Here is a 10,003-nt window from a genome sequence, read left to right on the forward strand (position 1 = left end):
GGGGCGCAGGGCTGAGGAAGGGCGCTCCCCACGGCAGGGGGCGGCGGGGGGGGGGCGCAGGGCTGAGGAAGGGCGCCGGCGGGGACGTCCGCGTACAACCAGGCAGCAAGCAGAGAACTAGCACGTGGGACCCGCAAACAGCGGCCGTAGGGAGAAGGCGCTGTTTCCTGGTCCGTTCCTGTGGGATTCCGTCCAAGCAACACCTTTGGGATTAAAAGTATTTTAGATACCAAAAAAGATTGGAATTACATAAACCAGGCACGTCATTTAAAGATTTGAGGAAAGAATAACATACTGAACGCAGACACAGACAAAGGAAAAGCGGAGATGGATGTCAGGCCACGGAGGTGGGGTGTGGAGAGTTGGGGCCGCAACCTCACAAAGCACGCGGCCCGGGTCCCACGCACGACTCTCTCCGGAAGCGTAAGTTCCCAAATAGAAATCGACAAGCCCTCGATAACCTGAAGGACTTTATACAGTCGAGGCCGCTAACGGTCTGCTCTGGAAGAGGAGTCGGAGGCAGAGGTTTTGGGGTGGATTCTCCGAAAATCGGACCCACGCGAGGCCCCTGTGTTACGGGATCCACGGCCGAGCAGCTGAAACGGTGAAATCCGTCCCTACACTCCCTTGAGGGAAAAGGGTCAGGCTTTAAGATCGTGGTGTAAAAGCCCACCCCTAACTTGCCTTCCCCCCGCGATGCATGGGCCGCGCCCCCGCCCGCGGCCCGCCGCCCACGACGCATTCACAAGTTCCTGTATCTGGACCCCGCGTCAGCAGCATCTGCGCGACAGTGAGTCACTGAACGCTCGTCCCCGCCGGCGAAATAAAGTGGGTGCTGGGGGGGTTCTAGGTGGGTCGTCATGGGCCCCCGGAGGAGCCCCAGACACAAACCCTGGAGGACGTGAGGCGGGGGGCCTGCTTCCTGGGGGAGCAGCACTGCAGGCAGACGGTCGGACAGCCAATGCTAACCTGCGGACAGGCAGGGCTGGGGCCTGGGGCCCGAGAGGGGGTCAGCGAGGCCGGAGGGCAGGGGGAGGAGGGGACTCGGGGTGTGGCCTGGCCGGCTTAGCGTGGGGCCCGACTTCCGCTGAAAAATCAGCGGTGTGGGCGAGAGTTCAAGCCTTGGGGAACCCAAGAGGAGACGCCAGTGCCTCGGCCTGGGGTCCGCGGGCTTGTCCGTGCTGAGAGCCGGGCTGGGCCCCGGTGCCTGGTGCCACCTCGCTTGCGGGAGGCGGCAGTGTGCGTCTGATGAGCGTGTGAACAAACATGGGGAGTTGGGCCCATTACGGGTCTCAGGACTTATTAGACAAGTGCAGATTCTTCAGTTATGAGGGGAGATGCAGAGAAAAATGGAATACAGTCCTCCTCCTGGCCAACCCCGTGGCTGCTCCTGGGGTTTCGGCAGAGGACAGATCGCCGGTATCCACAAAGAGGGGTTTGCCCTGCCCCTCAAAGCTTGTGTTTTGACGCAGTGTCCCAGTTTAGGGAAGGAGGGCTCACCCAGATTCATGGGAACTTTGCCCGGTAACATGCTGGGCAGAAAACACTGGGGCCAAGGACACTTCTCCAGGAAGCTGGGGTGGTTTGCAGTCTCTAAAATATCTGAGATTCCAGGGGGTTCCTCCCTTACAGGCCTGACACAGGGCCAGTGGGGACCTCGAGCGTGAGACAGGTCCAGGAGGGGCCTGCCTCCAGCCCCGAGTCCCCACACCTCTGGTCGTCAATGCCGGGGCCAGCTGTGCCGTGAAGAAGACACAGGGCACCTCCCAGCTGTAGGACAGCAGATCTGGCCGCGGCAACGAGAGGCGATAGGGCCTCACGCTGAAGCTCAGATCCACCAGTCACATCCGTGTGGTGGGAGCCCCGTGAGCTGAGTGAGCGCAGGACCCAGCTCTCGTACTGGAGGGGACAGGGGAGAGATCTGAACGTTTGAGCGGTACCCCAAGTTGCTAAATCAAACCCAAACGGTTGAGGGTTTGTGTTGTTCATTTTGTTTAGGTTTGTCTGCACCCTGGTGGGTAGAGGTAATAAAGATGCTGCCTCCGTAAATTTGCCTTCATGCTGGCGTAACACGGAAAGCCAGAGCCCCAGACGGCTCCGCCTCTGCCCGGCCTCCACTCCTGCACCTTCCATTCCAGGCAGGGCCAGAGCTGACCGCAGGAACTGGTGAAGGCGATGTTGGCCTCAGGCCTCTCGGGCCACAGCCCAAGGACACGGCCAGTCCAAGTCGGAGTCGGATGGGGGAAGAGCGGGGGCCGCATGCCCCCAGCTGTGGGCACCGCGTGCATCCTGACGAGCCCGGCCTCGGCCCAGGACCGGGTCAGCCGGAGCTCAGCCTCCACCGCTCCTGGGTCTGTCCCCACCAGGACGAAGAAGGAAACCTCCTCCCCATGTGCTGGCGCTCCTCTGGTGGATGGTACACTTGGCCTTGAAACACCCAGGCTGGGAGCTTGCTGCCACCCACAGAACGGCAACTGCTCCCTTCCTGCTGGGCCCCAGGGCAGAGGGATGGTGGCCCCCATTTGCCCGCCCAGGGGACAGAGAAACACGTCTGCAGCCGAAGCCCGCCAGAACGCTCTGTGCGGTAAGGATCTTGCCAGCCTGCAGGGAGCTCCCCCCACCCTGCCCTGCGTCGTGTCTTTGGAAAATGGAGGCCACGTGCCTAAGAGAACTGGCCAAGTCCACACTGGCCGGAGGGTGACCCGGGACAGACTAGGGCCAGAGCTTCCTGCTGGATGCCCAATCCCGGCCCGCGGCCACTTGCCCAGGGGACACCAGTGCCCCCTCCCAGGCTCGGGGCTCGGCTGCTGTGTGAAGGGGGCTCCCTCGTGCTGTGAGTTCCCTGCCCAGAGTTTGTGCCAGCGCCCAGGGCTGCCTCCACTCCCCGGCCGGCCTCCTCATCCAGAGCCTGGGGCCTCCTGTGGATGTGAGGACGTCACCAGGAGGATGAGGAGGGAGAGGGCGAGCGACAAAGCTGACAGCCCTGGGCACCGCGGGCCCGTCTGTCCCATCGGGCCTGAATGTGGATGAAGCCCACGTCTTTTTCCTGCACGAAGAGAGACGGGGTCCCTGGGTCTCCTGTGAAAAGCAGTGCGTGTGCGTGTGCGTGCGTGTCCGTCTGTGTGCGCGCGTGCATGCATGTGTGCGTGCGTTTGTGTGTGCGCGTGTGCATGCGTGTGTGCGCGCGTGTGCGTGTGTTGCATGCATGTGCGTGTGTTGCATGCATGTGCGCGCGCGTGTGTTGCATGCATGTGCATGTGTGCACGCGTGTGCGTGTGTGCATGCATGTGCGTGTGTGCGCACGTGTGTGTGTGTGCGCGCGTCTGTATCTTGCCCTGTCAGGAGGTGGAAGGTGCCCTGTCCCCTATTACCAGGAGCCCATGAGAAGCTGCAAGTCCAGCTCCAGGCTCAGGGCCCTCACCCACCGTCCACCTCCTAACAGGGCAAGAGATGGACACACACATACGCACACACACGCGCACACAACGTGGGTGCACGCATGCCTGCAGGCACACACATCCACACCTGCCTGGTGGCAAATTTTAAGGGGAAAGATGCCAAATATCTCAGGCATCAAAACAAGCAATATTTTAACACAATAGTTTAAAAGGCAAAATGAGGGGCTCCTGGTGGCTTAGTTGGTTAAGTATCTGATTCTTGATCTTGGCTCAGGTCATGATCTCACCGTTGTGAGTTCGAGCCCCACATTGCGTTCCACACTGGGGTGTGGTGCCTACTTACAAAAATAACAAAAATTTAAATTAATGCAAAAAATCAAAATTAAAAAAAGACACTCTTTTTAAATTTTTTTATTTAAATTCAATTTAGTTAATATATACCACATTATTAGTTTCAGAGGTAGTGATCTATCAGTTGCATATAACACACATGCCCACCTTAATGCCCGTCACCCAGTTACCCCAGCCCCCCACCCACCTCCCATCCAGCTACCCTCAGTTTGTTTCCTAGAGTTAAGAGTCTCTTAGGGTTTGTCTCCCTCTCTGTGTCTTGTTTTATTTTTTCCTTTCTTCCCCTATGTTCCTCTGCCTTGTTTCTTAAATTCCCCACATCAGTGAAATCATATAATTGACTTTCTCTGATTGACTTATTTCACTTGGCATAATACCCTCTATTTCCATCAATGTCATTGCAAATGGCAAGATTTCATCCTTTCTGATGGCTGCATAATATTCCATTGTATATATAGACCACATCTTCTTTATCCATTCATCTGTCGATGGACATCTTGGCTCTTTCCACAGTTTGGCTATTGTGGACATTGCTGCTATAAACATCGGGGTGCATGTACTCCTTTGGATCCCTACCTTTGTATCTTTGGGGTAAATACCCAGTAGTGTAATTGCTGGGTCGTAGGGTAGCTCTATTTTCAACTTTTTGAGGAACCTCCATACTGTTTTCCAGAGTGGCTGCACCAGCTTGCATTCCCACCAACAGTGTAGGAGGGTTCCCCTTTCCCCGCATCCCCGCCAACATCTGTCCTTTCCTGACTTGTTAATTTTAGCCATTCTGACTGGTGTGAGGTGGTATCTCATTGAGGTTTTGATTTGTATTTCCCTGATGCCAAGGGATGTTGAACGCTTTTTCATGTGTCTGTTGGCCATTTGGATGTCTTCTTTGGAAAAATGTCTGTTCATGTCTTCTGCCCATTTCTTGATTGGATTATTTGTTCTTTGGGTGTTGAGTTTGATAAGTTCTTTATAGATTTTGGATACTAGCCCTTTATCTGATAAGTCATTTGCAAATATCTTCTTCCATTCTGTCGGCTGTCTTTTGGTTTTATTGATTGTTTCCTTTGCTGTGCAAAAGCTTCTTATCTTGATGAAGTCCCAATACTTCATTTTTGCCCTTGCTTCCCTTGCCTTTGGCGATGTTTCTAGGAAGAAGTTGCTGCGGCTGAGGTCGAAGAGGTTGCTGCCTGTATTCTCCTTTAGGATTTTGATGGACTCCTGTCTCTCAGGTCTTTCATCCATTTTGAGTCTATTTTTGTGTGTGGTGTAAGGAAATGGTCCGGTTTCATTCTTCTGCCTGTGGCTGTCCAGTTTTCCCAGCACCATTTGTTGAAGAGACTGCCTTCTTTCTAAAAGAAAAGTTGTTTTCTCCAAGTCTTGCCCGCTGTGGCCCGCCCCCTCTGCTCCTGTGGCCTTGTCCTCCCTGTGCCTCTGTCATGACCGGACACTCAGGCAAGAGCGAGGTCAGAGGCGTGTCCTCAGGCTGCACCTTCAACCAGGCGTCCACAGTAACAGCAGCCGTGGGCCCGGCCACAACCACCCCCTCCCGAGCCCCCCCCAACCCCACCCTTGCTTTTTTTGTGGCTACGCTGTCGTGTTGAGCCATCTGCCCCCTGGATATGGAGCCACCAAAAGGGGCCTGGGTCTCTGTCCTGCCTCAGGGGAGCACTTTCTTTCAGTTAATAGTGCCCCTGTGTGGATGAGAAATGAGGGGCACGGTGTGTTCGGCGTCCACCCAGCTGGGCCCTTTGGGCACAGGGACGGCGCTGGGGAGAAGGTGGACCTGCCCTCTGGAGCTTGGGCCTGGAAGGAGCCCCAAGGCATGTGGACATCTGGACGCATGCCTTCTACTGACCAGAGGAGGGAGGACCCTGACCGAACTGGGGAGCCCAGGCATTGGGAACCTGGTCTCGGGGGTGGCCTCCCTGAGTGCTCCTGCCCCTGCAGCCCTCCCCTCCTCAGTAGGCTCCATGAGAAGGCTCTGACGAGAGGGCCTAGGGGACGTGACTCTCTGTGGATGGAAGCCTTACACCACAGTGAAGGGTCTGCTCTGCATGGAAGGCTGGGCTTCCCCACGAGGTCCCTGCTATGGGCCCCACCTCCCCCAGCCCTACTGCCCCTCAGTCCCAGGCCTCCCCTGACCCCCACCCTCGGTGCTCCCTGGACCCTGGGACAGAAGGCTTCCCAGCTGCCCTCTAGCCAGTGCGGGGTCTCCGAGGGCCCCTGTGGCCAGTGCCTGGTCTCTGAGGGCCCCTCTGGCCAGTGTGGGGTGGCGGAGGGCTCCGGCCAGACTGGGACCCATCAAAGCCTCAACACCCAGCCTGAGGCCACAGCCCAGAACCTGGGCATTTGGGGCCCCTAAACAACCCCCCCAATCCCTGTTTGGTGGTTTCCTTAGCCAAGCCCGTTCCTGGCATTATTTAGAGCATGCTGCTTGGCCTGGCTACCCAGGGCCAGCGAAGGTTCTTAAAGAAGTGTGGGCTGGAAACAGTGGGGGCAGGGCAGCTAGCCAGGCCCATCCACAGTGGAGTTAAGGGAACCAGAAGGTGCAAAGTGTCTCCTCAGGGAGCCTCGGTCCATAATGCATGTGCCTTTTTGGTCCTGGGCCATTTGTATTTGGGGCCGGAGGATGCGTGACCCCACGGAGATCACAGCAGAGCCCTCCAGCCCCACTGAGGAAGCTTCGCTCCCACCTGGACAAGAGAAAAGCTGGACACACTGCAAAGTTAAAGCTTTTTGAGCCCATCGAAGTGCCTGAAGTCTGGGGTCCGGCCCTGAGGGAGGACCTGAGCAGGGGCTGTGGGATGCCGCCCCAGGTGGTATGAAGGGTCAGCTAGAGACTGTCAGCCGACTGCCAAGGCCCGGGCGGGTGCGCTGAGGAAGGCGGGCTCACCCCGGGGCACATGCCCACAGGGACGATGGGGAGGGCCCTGGAGAGCTGTCCCACAGCCCCCAAGGAGCCCACTGAGGCAGGGGAGGGCCGCGGGGGGCAGGAGTGCTCGGGGAGGCTGCACCCGCGGCCAGGTTCCCAGTGCCCAAGGCTGGGGCCCTGGGACATCAGAGAATGTCCCCTGACCCCCTGGCTGTGTCCGTGAAAGGCGGACACCCTCCTTGGAGGGGCCCCAAAGCTCAGCAGGGCAAACGCAGGTGCGGCCCGAGGAATTTGGAGCTCCTGATGGGACGCCCAGGACAGGGGCACTCGCAAGACCGAGACCCTGTGCCTTCAAAACTGGCTCCTCCGCGTGGCCCGGGAGCATGTGGGGGGCGGCGTGGGGGACCACATGGGGGGCACGGGGGGGCATGGGGGGCACGTTGGGGTCACATGGGGGCACATGGGGGGCACGTGGGGGCACGTGGGGGCATGTGGGGGCACATGGGGGTCACGTTGGGGTCACATGGGGGCACATGGGGGGCATGTTGGGGCACGTGGGGGGCATGTGGGGGGTACGTGGGGGGCATGTGGGGGCACGTGGGTGGGGGAACGTGGGGAGGCACATGGGGAGGCACGTGGGGACAAGTTGGGGGGCATGTGGGGGCACATGGGTGGGGGCACGTGGGGGGCACATGGAGGCACGTGGGGGGAACGTGGGGGCACGTGGGTGGGGCACATGGGGGGCACGTGGAGGGGAATGTGGGGGAGGCACATGGGGCACGTGGGGGGGAACATGGGGGAGGCACGTGGGGACAAGTTGGGAGGCATGTGGGGGCACGTGGGTGGGGGCACGTGGGGGCATGTGGGGGGCACATGGGGGAACGTGGGGGGCACATGGGTGGGGGCACGTGGGGGAGGCATGTGGGGGCACGTGGGGGCATGTGGGGGGCACGTAGGGGGGAACACGGGGGCACGTGGGTGGGGGCACGTGGGAGAGGCACGTGGGGGGAAATGGGTGGGGCAGCCACTCGGGCAGACTGTTCTGCCGTTTCTTATAACACCAGACATGCAAGTACCATAGGCCCTAGGATTGCACTCCTGGGGTTTGTGCCAGAAGGTGAAGACCAGGGCTCACACAAAACAACCTGGGCTAGGACGCCAGAGCCACTTTATCTGGAACAGCGGTGAGCTGGAAACCACCCAGAGCCGCTCCACAGCGCAGATCGCCACGTGGCAGTAAGGCGTGGGAGCCGGCGATCCCAGTTATGGTCATCCTGGAAAAGTCGAATCCCAGCGAGGAAGACGGACCAGGGGTTACGGGTCGGTGGGGGAGCGCGTTGGGGAGCACAGAGCGGATCCTGGGTGTGGTGGTCGTGCAAACCTGTGCGTGTGCTAACTTTTGCAGAACGCCTGGAGAAAAACTGACCATTCATCGATCAAGCAGACACGGCGTCTCGAAGACCGCAGGGAGCATCCTGTTCCAAGGGACTTTGGGGAAGGAACCGCAAATGAGCAGAAAGCACAAATTCTCCTTCCTTACGGAAGCACTGGGTGCAGGGTTAGTGGGAGCAATGGGCTGGTTGCACAGCCTGAAAATGTCTCCCCCAGATATTTATTAATCACTTTTTTGGTTTTAACATGTAACATACGTTCCTTGAGACTCCTCCCCTGGGCAGGTGGGGTCCGAGGCCTGTGTGTGTGTGTGGCTGACTAGGACGCTGGCTTCTGATGGACAATGTGGGGGGGATGGGGCAGACTCACTGTCACGGGGCGGTCAGCGTCCCAGCACCTGGCTGGAGTGACACCTGAGCCCCAGCTGCAGGTGACGCGAGGGCACCCCGCTGGGCGCTGTGCTCGCCAGAGTCCGCGAGGGACGCAGGAAGCTCCACAGTGGACAGTTCTGCAGACGCCTGACCAGAGCCCCTCAAACACGTGGAGCTGAGAGGCGAGGAATGACAGGGATCCCGGGGGGCCGGGGACAGGTGCCCCGCGGGATCTGGGCACAGCAGAGCCTCAGCAGAAGGAATCCTCGTGGAGGCAGCAGTTCTCCAGCACTAAGGGGCCCGTGGTCATGAGGGAGCCTCTGAGGGGTGCACGGGAACCCCCCAACTTTGCCACCCGCCTGGAAGGCTCACGTTATTTCGGAACCAAAGGAGTCACAGAATCTTTCCAGCAACACACGTTTAGGAAAATGATCTCTGTTCGAGGGGAGTTAGCTTGTTCTTGCTAAATTGGGACCGTAACTTTGCAGTGAAACCCGCGGACTGAGACAGTTTATAATGGATCCAAGAGGACTTCATATTTCAAAGAGCCACAAGCCATAATTTGGCCAACTGTACCTGAAAATATTTCCTACTCCCTGGCATTTCATAACAATGAGATGATTATTCTTCACTGCTGAAAAAGCCTCGGGTCTTAAAGCAATTTTTTTTTCTCTAATATCTGGAATGTCCTTCCAGGAGCAAAATGCCTCACTGGGTCCTCCACGTTGCCACAGAGTCTTTATATCAAAGGGGTCTTTGTATTTTGGCAAGACATGGTTTTCTTCACTTCCCATTCCCCGAAGATGCACCATCTCCCCCAGATTTGACCCTCCTTGACCCTGCCCCCCCACCGGCAGTCTGCACTGCCCCCTGTCTGCGTGCCCAGCGCCTACCTGGAAGGGAGCCTCACTGAGCTGGCGGCTCAGAGACGCGTGGGGCCCTCGGGCTCAGCGCCCCCAACGCGGAGAGAACCTGCCGCGGCCATGCCGGGCTTCCGGGCCTGTGCATGGGGTCAGGGACAACGGCGAAACAGGGGTTCGGCTCATGCTATGAGCCCACATGCCCCAGGACTTTCAGAAACTGTTCCTCCTTTAATCATACTTCCCTTAAAGGACCAGAACGTCCAGCATTATTCCCTCCATTTCACAGATGAAAAAACCCAGATTTGGGGCCGGGGATTTCCTGCATGTCTGGGACCCCAGGACCTCACGACTTCACCCCCTTCCTGTGGGCCAAGGGTTTCCCTGTACCCCTCCCCATCCTGGGCCCCCAGGCTCAGAGGGCAGCTCAGCCTAGACACTCCACGGGACCTGCATAAAACGAATGCCCCATCTTTCCCTGGACCCTCTTCCCTGAGGCTCCTGGACTCCCAGAGCCAGAGGCCCCAGGCGTGCCAGACACCCCCCTCCTTCTCTTGCATTAGCTCTGCCTGTGAGCTCAGCCTCCAAGCCTGCCTGTCCACCCTGCCCATCCGCTCCACCACTTGGTCCAAACCCCACTCGTCCGGGTGTTGGCAGCAACCCCACTTGAACCCAGTACTCTCTTACCCCCCATTAGGCCTCCACCAGCATCCGAGTGCTCAGGGCCTTCCAGGGGCTCCTTGACCTGCTGAGGACACA

At 58.5% G+C, this 10,003-nt stretch overlaps 1 long non-coding RNA gene across 1 annotated transcript; it reads left to right on the forward strand.

The window, feature by feature from the left end:
- The first annotated feature begins 752 nt into the window (after nt 1-752).
- On the forward strand, nt 753-9,026 carry LOC118026904. Its single transcript, XR_004683714.1, has 3 exons — nt 753-790; nt 1,999-2,584; nt 8,027-9,026. It is a non-coding gene; the product is annotated as an uncharacterized LOC118026904 (long non-coding RNA).
- The last annotated feature ends 977 nt before the right edge of the window (nt 9,027-10,003 follow it).

This window comes from Mirounga leonina, unplaced genomic scaffold (assembly GCF_011800145.1).
Source record: "Mirounga leonina isolate KUSES-001 unplaced genomic scaffold, KU_Mleo_1.0 Mir_353, whole genome shotgun sequence".
Classification (NCBI taxonomy): domain Eukaryota; kingdom Metazoa; phylum Chordata; class Mammalia; order Carnivora; family Phocidae; genus Mirounga; species Mirounga leonina.